We start from the raw sequence: 14,267 nt of genomic DNA on the forward strand, positions 1-14,267 counted from the left end.
AAAATTCCAGCTTCTCACCCCCAGCCCCGCCGGATTCTGGAGACCTTGAGGTCACCTCCCTGTTGACCTCTGCCCCTCCGGCCTGGTTGGACAGCCTATGATGGATGCTTCCTGGCATGATTTTTTTTTTTCCTGAGAAGTCGGAAGGAGGAGGCAACCAGGGGTCAGCGTTGGAGCTGGGGTGGCCTCACGCACATGAACTCGGGAAGGTGCGGACTCAGGTTTCTTGGAGTCCCAGCGCTGTGTAACCCTGGGCAGGAAGCTGACCCTCTCTGGCCAGTGTGGTTCCTGTCCCTCTCTAGGAGGTCTTTGCCCAAGACAAAGCGAGATGTCCAGAGGATGTATCCTCCTTACTTCAACTCCCGAAATGACACTTTCAGTGTCACTGATCCACAAGAAGAGGAATCGAAGAGTTAACATGTTGCAGTTTGTAGGCATTTAATTCAAGATGAATTCGTCTCAGTTTGGCAGTGTTCTTTACAGATTTTGCAAACATTTTCTTGGTCTGACCTGAGAAACTCTGACCTTACCCGGACCCTCAGTTTCTACTTTTATAAAATGGGGGAAAGTGTCCTAAAAGCTGCAATAATTTAGCACGTACTGTATACCGAGTCCCATGCCCCTGGGGATTCACTCAGTGCCCCTTCTCAGCAAACTTGCAGACTTGGAAACAGAGGCTCAGACAGGGGAAGGAATGCAGCCAGTCACCCACCCAACAAGTGTGAGAACCCCACCGGTACACTCCAGGCTCTTACGACAACCACCCTGTGAGTGATCTGGCCGGGAGGGCTCAGCGAGGAGGCGGCACAGGTCCCGATTCATGGAAAGCACTTGGGGAAATGTTGGCTGTTTGGGCTCCGAGGTGTGTTCCATCCCCACCCCACCCTTTCCTGGCTGTGCGACTGGGACAGGGTTGCAGCTCGTCACTGGGTATCTGTGTGCCCTCAATGCACAGCATCTCATGTCACCATGTCCCTGGCCCTGGGAGGAAGGATTGCTTGTCCCAGGCAGGAAGCAGGCTCAGATTAGGCACCAGCTGGGCGACAGTACCTTGGAGGCAGCAGCCAGGATTCGAACCCCAATCAGAAAGACTCCAAGAGTTCCCAGCCACTGTCCACTGAGCAGCCACGTACCGCGTGCCTAACTGCACTGCTCACCTGCTGCTGGTCCGAGACCGCCTCCCCCCCACCCAGGAGATGGGTAGTGTTCTTGTCCCTGGTGCACCAAGGAGGTCCCCAAAGCCCTGACTGTGACTCCAGCTGGTCACACAGCCAGGAAGTGGCTGAGCAGCCCCATCACTGGGGAGAAAAGATAGAGCGAGAGGGTAAGGGAGACTCTTCATCTGGGCCATGGCCGTGGTCCAGGGTGAGCGAAAGCAAGGGGAGGCGCCAGGTGGCCATGCACTCTGCTTGGACTGGGGTTGACTCAACTGGGACCAGGATAATTTAGCTTCATCAAAACATGAAGTTGCAGCCAAGACCAAAAAGGCACCTGGGTAGGAAACTCTGAGAAGGAGATGCACCAGGGCTCAGGGTCCACTTCACTCTGGGGCCTCCCCGCCCCCTCATCCCCTTCCAGAATGGGCCAGTGCCTTTCTGCTGAACTGTTAACTCAGGCAGGTAATTTTCTATTGAGCCCTCAGCCTGAAGCAGCCCCATCAAAACACCCAGTGTACAAGAGGCCCCCAGAGGTATGGAGGGAAAGACCAGGGTATCTAATGTCTGTCCAGCAAAGTCCTTGGTCCCCTTCATCAGCAGGCCGAATCCAAGCATCTGAGCAAGTCTGAGACAAGCCTGGGCTTTGCTATCACACAGAGGAGGAGGGGCAAGGAGAGAATATACCAAACTCCTACCCTACCTCAGAACCTCAGCCCCAGGCCTTCTGCAACCTCCACCCCCTGTCGGAGCTCCCACACTCCTCCCTAGGCCTCAACCCCGTCTCTAAACCCCAGTCCCCTCTCCAAGTCCCCAAGCCTCTCCCTGAGATGCCACCGCCCTCTGAGTTTCTATCTCTCTTCTTGAGACCCTGTCCCCTTCTGGACGGCTCCCTCCCATTCCTCAAATCTCCATTTTCTTCTCTGAGCCTTCCCACCCCCTCTGCCTCTGACGTCCTGCCCCTTCTCTAGGTCCCTGGGGACTCTGAGTCCTGTCCCCCACTTGGGTATCCTTTGAGCCCCCACTTCCTTTGTTCCTATAAATTTATCCCTTCCTTCCTATCTCCCATTGAATGAGTTCATTCAATCATTTGAGTTCGTCCTCTGCCAACCTTGTTCAAGGCAGTTCTGGGGACACTGTGGTGACCTCAATAGTCTTGGCATAGCTCTTTCAGGATTGACAGTCCAGTGGGGTAGATACATCTATCATCCAGAGTGGTCAGGACTAGAGTTCGGGAGTTCAGGGAGCTGGAGGAGCCCAAAGGATGCCTGACCTTGTCTGGGAATTGGGGGGGAACTTCCTGGAGGAGGAGGCACGTGTGCTGAGATGCAGCCCCCACTTGGCCCACAGACATCGTCTTACATTTCACAATATCCCAGAGGCCCTAAGGAGGAAAACGGAAACAATACACCCCTTACATTTTCTTATAGTCTCACTGAATGCACTTTGTTATACATGGAGTGGTTTTCAAAGGGAAATTGAAAATGATCATATCCTTGAACTCAGAAACCTCAGTTCTAGGAATGCATTCCTTTGCCATAGTCACACAGATACAAAACAGACACTTGAAAGAAGATAGCCATTGCTACACTGTTCAAGTAGCAAAGATGGAAACAGTCAAGGGTCAGCTGGCCCCAAAAGCTATGCACTGTAGCTGATGAAGATTGGAGGCAGCTTTTCAGATTCTGACATGAAACACCCTCCAAGATACACTGTCAGGTGAAAAATGCAAAGTGCAACACAGTGGATACATCTCAGTAGACATATTTATAACTCCATAGGTAGAGATACTACCCAATTTGTATCCATGGTTACCTCTGAGGAATAGGATTGGAGGGAGACAAGAGATTCCCACCTTCAAATTCATACACTATTCTCCTTGGATTTCTTTCTCTTTATAGAAGTATAATAAACACACAGAAAAGCACACAGATCATTAGTGAAAAGCTCAATGAATTTCTACAGAGTGAACACATCTACGTAACCAACACAAGTCACGATATAGACCTTTCCATTCTCCCCACTTACATCTCCTCCCAACCCCTCCCCCCCAAAGGTTAATCATTATTCTGGTTCCAACACCATTGATTGTTTTTGCCAGTTTTTGAACTTTATATAATTGGAATCATATACTAGAGTCAACACTCAAAAATCTGTTGTAGTTCTAAACACTAGCAATGAATAATCTGAAAAGGAAATTAAGAAAGCCATTCCATTTATAATATCATCAAAAAGAATAAAATAATTAGAAATAAATCTAACCAGGAAACTGAAAGACATACACTGAAAACTAAAAATCATTACTGAAAGAAATTAAACAAGACCCCAGAAATGGAAACACATTCTATGTTTATCGTTTCGAAGACTTAATACTTTGTTCACATGACAATACAACCCAAAGAGGTCTACAGATTCAGTGCAATCCCTATCAAAATCCCAATGGTGTTTTTGCAGAAATAAAAAAATTCCATCCTAAAACTCATGGAATTTCAAGGAACCCAGAAAAACCAGAACACTCTTGAAAAGGAAGAACAAAGTGGGAGGACTCATAATTCCTGATTTCAAAACTTACCAGAAAGCTACAGTAATCAAAATGGTGTGGTTCTGGCATAGAGATGACGTCTAGACCAATGAAATAGATAGAGAGGTCAGAAGCAAACTGTCACATATATGATCAAGCTTTTCTTCAACGAGGATGCCAAGACCATTCAAGGGGAGATAGGACAGTCTCTTACTTTTTAGCAAATGGTGCTGGGAAAACTAGACACTCATCTGCAAAAGAATGAAGTTGGGCCCTTACCTTATACATATACAAAAATTAAGATCAGAGACCTAAATGAAGAGCTAAAACTATAAAACTCAGAAGAAAACATTGGGTAAAATCACAATCTTGGCTTTGGCAATGGTTTCCTAAGTATGACACCAAAAACACAGGCAGCAACAACAAGAAATAGAGCAATTGCACTTTATCAAATTAAAAACTTTTGTGAATCAAGACACTGTCAGGAGAGTGAAAAGACAACCCACACAATGGGAGAAGATATTCACAAATCATATATCTGACAGAGAATTAATATTCAGAATATAACTCAAAAATAAAATAACAAACGACCCGATTCAAAAATGGGTGAAAGACTTGAATAGACATTTCTCTAAAAAAAATATACAAATGGCAAATTAGCCTATGAAAATATGTTCATTAGGGAAATGCAAATCAAAAGCACAATAGGTACCACTTCACTCTCATTAAGATGGCTATTATTTTTTTAAAAAACTGGGGGGGTAAGGAAAATAATAAGTGTTGGCAAGGATGTGGAGAAATTGGAACACTTGTGTACTAATAGTGGGAATGTAAAATGGTACAACCACTGTGGAAAACAGTATGGAAAACATGGAATTACTATGTGATCCAGCAATTCCACCTCTAGGTATAAACCCGAAAGAATTAAAAGCATGGCTTCTGATATTGGTCCACCCATGTTCATAGCAGCATTATTCATAATGGCCAAAAGGTAGAAAGCCAACACTGACAGATGAATAAACAAAATGTGGTGTGTCCATACAATGGAATATGATTCAGCCTTAAAAAGGAAGGAAATTCTGACACATGCTTCACATAGATGAACCTTGAAAACATTATGCTAAGCAAAATGATCTAGTCACAAAAGGGCAAATGATATATATGATTCCACTTACATGAAGTACATAGAGTAGTAAATTCATAGAGACAGAAAGTAAAATAGTGGTTGCCAGGGGCTGGGGGAGGGGGAATGGGAGTTGTTGTTTAATAGGTTCAGAGTTTCCATTTGGGAAGACGAAAAAGTTCTGGAGCTGGATGATGATGACGATTGCACAGCAATGTGAATGTACTTAATGCCACCGAACTGTGCACTTAAAAATGGTTAAGATGGTCAATTTCATGTTATATATATTTACTACAGTTTTTAAAATTTTAAAAACTTAAGAAATGGAGGGTAAAAACAAGTTTTTTGACATTCCAAAGCTTAAAAAATGTATCACCAGACCTGCACAACAGGAAATATTACAGAAATTTCTTCAGACAGAAGGAAAAAATACCAGATGGAAATCAGGATCTGTACAAGGGAATAAAGAGCACCAGAAACCATAATTCTGTGGGTAAATATAGAAACTGTTTTTCTTATTATTTAAATCTCTTTAAAAGAAAATTGATTCTTGGAGCAAAAATAATTACAATGTGATGTGGAATATATAATATGTAAAAGTGAAATGTGTGACAATAGCACAAGTACCGGGAGGGGAGATATGCAAATACGCTATGCAAGTTTCTTACACCGTATGTGAATTTGTGGTCAATCACCTGAGGGTAGTCTGTGATAAGTTAAAGTTATAAACTCTAAAGCAAACACTAAAATAACAAAACAAAGAGCAATTGCTAAGAAACCTACAAAGAAGAGAAATAAAGTCATAAAAAATACTCAATTAATCCAAAAGAAGGTGGAGAAAAGGAACAAAGACTAGATGAGATAGACAGAAAAAAAAAATCAAGTTGATAAATTTACACCTTGTCATACTACTAATCACATTGAACCTAAATCAGTGAATATTCAATTATAGGATAGAAATTTTTCAGACTGGATAAAAAAAGCAAGGTACAACTATCTACTGCCCAAAATAAATGCATTTTAAATATAAAGACATCCTATACAGCAGTTAATTAAAAAAGAAAATGTATATATTCAAGTGTTTACATTAGAAAAGAAGGGTTTAAATCAATAATCCAAGCTTCTACTGTAAGAATCTAGGAAAAGAAGAGCAAATTTGACCCAAAGTAAACAGAAGGAAAGAAACAATAAAGATAAGAATGGAAACTAATGATACAGGAAATTGACCAAAAATAAGAAAACTCAGTTTGAAAAAAAGTTGGTTCTTTGAAAAGGTTAATAAAATTGATAAACTTCTCACTAGATCAAATCATGAAAATAAATGTAAAAGGTTATTAAATTCAAGAAAGAAAGAAATTAAAAGAATAAAAAAAATTATGAAAAATATTATGCCAATAAATTTGGGGACTTAGTTGAAATGGACAAATTCCTTGAAAAATGTAAATTACCAAAGTTGACACTCGAAGAAATAGGATATCTGAATATCACTATAGCTATTTAAGAAGTCAACTTATTATTTAAAAACCTGTCCATAAAGAAAGTGTAAGGGCCAGACAGCTTCACAGTTGAATCCTATTAAACATTTCAGAAAGATATGATATCACTCTTACATAAACTGTTTCAGAATAGAAAGGAGGAAAGAGTACTTCCCAACTCATTTTATGAAGGCAGCATTACCCTGAAATTGAAATCAGACAAAAACACTACAATGAAAGAAAAGTACAACCAATATCCCTTATGAACATAGATACAAAACCCTGAGCAAAATATTCACAAATCTCCTACAGCAAAATATAAAAATGTAACTTGATCAAGTGGAATTATTCCAGACTGCAAGGTGGATTTACCCACCATAAAGCTATCAGTCAAATTCACCACATTAATAGAATTTGGAGAGAAATCATATCATCTCAATAAAAGAAAAGAATCTAACATAATTCAACAGACATTCATGATAAAAATTCTTGGCAAACCAGAAATAGAATGAAACTTTCTCAGCTTAATAAAGGCATCTACAAAGACCTCCACTAACATTTAATGGTGAAAGACTGACAACATTCTCCCTCCAGGATCAAGAAAAGGATAAGGATGTCTGTTATCACCACTTTTACACAATATTGTAGTAGAGATCCTAGCCAGGGCAATAAGGCAAGAAAAAGGAAATAAAAGGTAACAGATTGGAAAAGAAGAAGCAAAATTCTCTTTACTTGTGGATGACATGGTTATGTATATAGAAAATCCTAAGTATTCTAGAAAAAAAGGACTAGCACTGAGTGATTTTAACAAGGTTGTAAGATACGAGGTGAACATAAGAAGTTAATTGTGTTTCTAGGTACTACTAACAAACCTTTGGAACATAGGATTTAAAAATATCATTTACAACATCATCGCAAAAATATAAAATACTTACATATAAAGCTAACAAAAATGCGTGCAGGATATAGAAACTGAAAACTATAAAACTTTGATGAGAGAATTTAAAGAGAAACTTAATAAACCATATTCATGAATTAGAAATCTCATATTGTTAAGATGTCAATTCCCCTCAAATTTATCTATGGATGCCTGATCACTGCATTGTACACCTGAAGCTGAAGCTGAACAATAATGAAAGTCAACTACAAATTTATATATATACACACATACACACACATACTTACAAGAAGCGGAGTACAGCATTAGGAATAGAGACAGTGGAAATGTAAGGGCTGTGTGTGATGTCAGAGGGATAGTGGATGGGAGGAGGGGGGCTGACACAGTGTGAGGGATATAAATGATAAATGTCTAAGTATTACTTTGTTTTGTGCACCTGAAACTAACTAACTAACTAAATAAATAAATAAATCATTTATCTATAGATTCAATCCCAGCAATCTTTTTTGGTAGAAATTGACAAGCTGATTCTTAAATTCACATGTTAATGCAAAGGACCGAGAAAGGCCAAGACAACTTTGAAAAATAACAAAGTTGCTAAGCTAACACTATCTGATTTCAAGATTTATTATATAACCATGGTAATAAAACAGTACGTTATTGGCATAAAGACAGACAAATAGATCAATGGAACAGAATAAAGGGTCCAGAAATAAACCCAAACAAAATCCCAGCAAACTCTCCTTGTAGAAAATGAAACCCTGATTCTAAAGTTTGTATAGAAATTCAAAGACAGAGAGCTTTACTACATGATTTTAAAGACATTCTATAAAGCTGCAGTGTGGTATTGGTGTAAGGATACGTATCACACAAACAGAATAGAGAGCCACAAAAATAGACCCACAGTTGCTTTTCTATAAATATGTCTGTGTAATTCTATGAGAGGAAAAGATAGTTTTTTCAAGAAATGGTGCTGGGGACAACTGGATATTTGCATGAACAAAACTGAATCTATTAACTATAATTGAAAAATTTAAAAACATCTTAATAAAAACCAATAAAGATACCTTAAATATTTTTTAAAAACTGAACCTAACACACCACACACAAAAATTATCATAGGCTTAAATGTAAAGGCTAAAACTATAAAACTCTTAGAAAAAACCCAGAGAAAGTCTTCACAAACTTTGGGTAGGCAAAGGTTTTTTAGACAACATACAAAAAAGCATTACCCATTAAAGAAAAGATGAATGGGACTTCATCAAAACTTAAAACTTCTGTTCTTCAAAACAATATTATAATAAAATGAAAATGTAAGCCAAAACCTGGGATAAAATAGTTGCAATATGTATTCCTGCCAAAGAAGTTGAATTTGGAATATACAAATTACCTTTACAACTCAATAGCATATCTTCAAAAGCATAAAAGTTACCAGAACTAAAAAACTAGAAGAAGAAGAGGAAGAAGAAGAAGGAGAAGAAGAAGGAGAAGAAGAAAGAAGTTGTCAGAGCTAAAAGAAGTAGACAAATCCATAATCATAGCTGGAAATTTTAACATGCTTCATGAATAACTGATAGAAAAGTAAAAAAAAAAAGAAAAAATCAGAAAGACTATAGATCTGAACAATACAATTAATCAATGTGAATTGACACATATAAAACACACAACAACTACAGAGTATACATTCTTTGCAAGTGTATATGGCCCTTTAGGTAGGTTCTGGTTTCCACTTTCACATGTAACGATCTTGAAAGTCATCATTCAATCTTCACAAGTAAAAATCTGGACTGAAAAATCAACAAGTCATCTAGGATGCTTAAGAGAGATGTGGACACAGGACAACCACTGCTCCCAAGATTGGAGAGACTGTGTCATGTGGGGTCTCAGCTCCCGCTCCCTGCACAAGAACTCAGGACATGGTGAAGCCAAAAAGGAACACCCATGGAGCCATAGATGGGGGCGTCATGCCACTACATTCTCACTGGCGGCTGGGTTGGACACACAGGAAGCAGGAGCCACACGATGCGCAATCTACCATCCGCTTCTTGGCCACCTCACCAACCCCTTGCTAACTGCAGTCCGCACTTGCTAGGTCAGCCACGGCAGTTATATCAGTGGCTAATGGCTAACTGGTAACAGCTGATGGCCAACTAGTTACAACTGATGGCCATCTACTACCCGAGCCAGCACCTTCCCACGTGAGGCTGGAAGCCTGGAAGCTGCTCTCTGGGACTCTGTACCCACAGACTGACAGGCGAATATACATAGAGAATAATAATTTACCTGAGCAGAAAGTCAGAAGCAGAAATGGAAACCAGTGCCAGGGTAAGAAAACCAGAACCATCACTGATGAATTGCTGGAAGCTGTATGGACAATTCCAAGAGTTAAAAACGCAAGGAGGACACAGTCATAGGAGGACCCCACACACACACACAATTTTGTGAGATTTACCTCCAGAAGCTCAAGTAGGTTCCCACAGTAAGTATTAGAGAGAAATCCCTCTGTGCTTCTGGCAGGGAGAGTGGGGGAAAAGACCAATTTTTTTGGGGGGGGAAGGGGTACAGGACTTTATTGGGGAACAATGTGTATTTCCAGGCCTTTTTTCCAAGTCAAGTTATTGTCCTTTCAATCTTAGTTGTAGAGGGTGCCGTTCAGCTTCAAGTTGTTGTCCTTTCAGTCTTAGTTGTGGAGGGCGCAGCTCAGCTCCAGGTCCAGTTGCCGTTTTCTGGTTGCAGGGGGCGCAGCCCACCATCCCTTGCGGGAGTCGAACAGGCAACCTTGTGGTTGAGAGCCTGCGCTCCAACCAACTGAGCCATCTGGGAGTCAGCTCAGCTCAAGGTGCCGTGTTCAATCTTAGTTGCAGGGGGCGGAGCCCACCATCCCTTGCGGGACTCGAGGAATTGAACTGGCAACCTTGTGGTTGAGAGCCCACTGGCCCATGTGGGAATCGAACCAGCAGCCTTCGGAGTTAGGAGCATGTAGCTCTAACTGTCTGAGCCATTGGGCCGGCCCCGAAAAGACCATTTTTAAATTCTCCAGAGTGCTCTGTTTTTAATAATGTCTGCCCTCAGGAGAAATTAGTTAAGCAGAGCCTCACCTGCTGGAGTACTATGAGAGCCTAACTGATCTGAGGAAGGGAAATACCCAACTCCAGCCCACACTAGCCATCCTCTCCCACTTAAGAGAGAAGAAAAAATTGAAAACACTTGTGAAGTTCACAGTCTAGAGGCATAAGCTCACTGAAAGACTGAGACCTAAACATAGGACTATAGAATACTTCCTCTCCCCACCCCCACACCTCATCACCACATTACTAAAAGGCTATTTAGTTCCTTTTACCCAGAACATCATGTCTGGCTATCAAGAAAAAAATTGCAAGGCATACCAAAACAATTTGAAGAGACAGAGAAAGCATCAGAACCAGACATGGTGAGATGTTGCAATGATCAAACCTGAAATTTAAGACAACTACAATTAATATACTAATTTACTGTAATGGATAAAGTAGACAGCATGCAAGAACAAGTGGGCAATGTAAACAGAGAGATGGAAATCCTAAGAGAGAACCAACAAACAAATGCTGGAGATAAAAAACACTGTAACAAAAATAGAGAATGTCTTTGATGGGTTTATGTAATGCAGGTCTCTGGTCCTGCTCCCTGCACCAGAACACAGGATATGGTGAGGCCAAAAAGGAACACCAATGGAGCCATAGATAGGGGAGTCATACCACTATACTCACTGGTGGCTGGGTTGGAGACACAGGAAGCAGGAGCCGCAATCCGCTTCTCTGCCAACAAACCAACCCCCTTGCCAGCGTAACCACGGCAGTTATATTAGTGGCCAATGGCTAACTGGTTGCAGCTGATGGCCATCTGATGACATCTGATGGCCATCTACTACCTGAGCCAGCACCTTTCCACGCGAGGTCGAGAGCCTGGAAACTGCTCTCTGGGACTCTGTCCTCACAATTTACTAATAGGCACAGCTGAGGAAAGAATCTCTGAGCTTGAGGATATCTCAACAGACACCTCCAAAACTGAAAAACAAAGAGAACAAAGACTGAAAACAAAAATAAACAAAAAAATAGAACAGGACATCCAAGGACTGTGGGACAGCTACAAAAGATATAACATACGAGTAATGGGAATATCAGGAGAAGGAGAGAAAGAAACAGAAGAAATCTTTGAAACAATAATGACTGAGAGTTTTCCCCCAATTAATGTCACACACCAAACCACAGACCCAGGAAACTCAGAGAACACCAAAGAAAATAAATGTCAAAAAAAAAAAAAAAAAAAAATCGAGGCAGATCAATTTCAAATTACAGAAAATCAAAGATAAAGGGAAAAAAACAGAAGTAAAAAATATCTTATCCATAGAGGATATCTTACCCAAAATATCCATAGAGGATATCTTATCCAAAAATATCTTATCTAATATCCATAGAGGAACAAAGATGAGAACTATAGCTGACTTATCGTCAGAAACTATGCAAGCAGTAAGAGAATAGAAAGAACTATTTAAAGTACTGAGAGAAAAAACTCTGCAAAATTATCCTTCAAAAGCGAAAGAGAAAGACTTTCTCAGACAAACAGAAACGGATGGAATTTGTTGCCAGTAGGTCTGCCTATATTATTATAATTTCAGGCACAGAAGACTTCAAGGCAAGCAGTTATCAAGGAATAAAGAAAGGCTTTCAATATGGTCCATTTACCAAAATGACCATATTCTGGGACATAAATCAAGCCTTTAAAATTTTCAAGGGATGAAAATTATGTAGTACATATTCTCCAATCACTTTTGAATTACATTAGAGTACTATCATACTTAAATAAGTAGAATATCTCCATGTTTGAAAATTAAGCAACATACTTCTAAATAGTCTATGAATCAGAAAAGAAATAAAAATGGGAATAAGGAACTTTTAACTGAAGAACAGTAAAAATGTAACATAGCAAAACTTGTGGATGCTGAAACATTATGTTTAGAGGGAAGTGCATAGCTTTGATGCAAATATTAGAAAAGTAAATTTTTAAATCAAATATCTAAGAAGGTAGAAAAAGAACAAATTAAAAAACAAAGTAGAAAATAAAACAACATCAATTAGAATAGAAATCAATGAAATAGAAAACAAACATACCATATAAAAATCAACAAGCCAAAAGGTGTTCTTTTAAAAGATTGATACAATCAACCAATCCCTATTAAGACCAATGAAGAAAAAAATAAGAGAGAGAAAAATAATTTACCAAAAACAGGAATCAAAATGAGACATCACTATAGATCCTACAGGCATGAAAATGGCAATACAAGGATAATATGAACCACTTCATGTTGATACATTTGAAAATTTAGATGAAGTGGATAAATTTTTTGAAAAATAAAACCACAACTGACCTACAAAGAAATAGAAAATCTGAATAGTCCTATATCTATCAAAGAAATTTAATACATAATTAAAATTTTTTCCACAAAACTCCAGATGGTCCCACTGGTGAAATCTTCCAAACACTTAAGGAAGGAACACCAGTCTTACAGAAACCCTTCTAGGGAATAGAGAAACAGGGAACACTTTGGTGGTGGTTTTGTACTTTGTCAATTGGGCTGAGCTGGACCTACCTTCCTTAGACTCCCCTTCCCTGCATGGTTCTGGATTAGAGTTGGCTGAAAGAGAATATGTGCATAAAAATTCAAAGGAAGAAGTGAAACATGGTCACTGTTCTTGGATGGTTATTCTATTTAGCTGTGGCAAGACACAAATGGAGATGTGCCAGTGAGGGTTTCCAGCTTGCTCTCACTCTCCCCTGTAGTGAGAGAAAGAGAGGGAGACAGAGAGAGATGCAAAAGCACAGGACCTTTTTTCCTCCTCACTCTCTACTCATCTCTTCTCAAATTTCTGCCCTGCTGCTGACCAACAGTGACCCAGGCATACCACCACATGCAGAGGCAATAGCCTTCCACCGACTTCTTCACTAGCTGTCTTGGTGATCCTACTCTGGCAACTGGATATAATGACATCCCAGATTTTTCCTGAAAGCTGACTTATCCACCTACAGCAGTGTTTCAAGAGGTGATTTTCCACTGATCCCTCAACTCCTCTTCTGGACCTTCTTTCTTTACCATCACCTGCAATTGTGTGAGATCTTATGCTTATAATAAATCCCTTACTCCATAAAACTCACATTGTTTTTCAACTTCCAAACATTTCTGCCAAAAAAATGTTAGTGTCATGGAGCACAAAGAAAAGATGAGGGACTGCTGAAGGTTAAAGGAGACTAAAGAACCATGACAACTAAATGAATACATGACCTGGGATTGAAACCCAGACAGGAAAAAACATTGCTAAAAAAGGTATTATTGTGACAATTGGAAAATTTTGAATGTGGACTGTGTATTAACAATGATAAATTCCCTAAATACCATCACTACATTGTTGTTATTAGGATAATGTCTTTGTTCTTAGGAATTACCTACTAAAGCATTTAAGAATAAAGGATCATGATGTCTCAACTTACTTTCAAATGGCCCATTCATCATTATCATCATCATCACCATCACTGTCATCATCACATATACAATCACATGTACGTGGAGAGAGATAAAAGCAAATAATAATGGGCAGTGAATCTAGGTGATGTGTATACATGTTCTAGTCTTATAACTTTTACAGGTTTAAAAATCTTCAAAAGAGAAAGTAAAAAATAGCCCCACTTGTTCCAGAGATTTGCGCTTCCTTTCTATTCTTTGAAGTTGTCAAACTTGACCCTAAGGTGAGGTCTTCTCATCTCTGATTGCTCTAGCTGTGGAGGTGGGTCTTCCCGGTATAATCTAGTGGCCTTGCTAGGTATGAGAGTAAACACTTGTGTTATTTTTTTAGTCAGCTATTATCAAATCTCTCCTCATGGAGGTGTACCATTTTGAATGTCCAACAGCTATACATTTCCAACTTACGCATTTTTGCCAATTTCATAGGTCAGAAATACATTGTTTTGGGGTACCTCTGGTCATTTGCAGAACGTGAAAGAATTCACAAGACTCAGAAAAATAGGAAAGTGAGAAAAAGTTTATTGAAAGTCAGGCTGTGAAGATGAC

Source organism: Rhinolophus sinicus, chromosome 8 (genome assembly GCF_057876585.1).
Source record: "Rhinolophus sinicus isolate RSI-liver-muscle chromosome 8, RSI-T2T, whole genome shotgun sequence".
Lineage (NCBI taxonomy): Eukaryota > Metazoa > Chordata > Mammalia > Chiroptera > Rhinolophidae > Rhinolophus > Rhinolophus sinicus.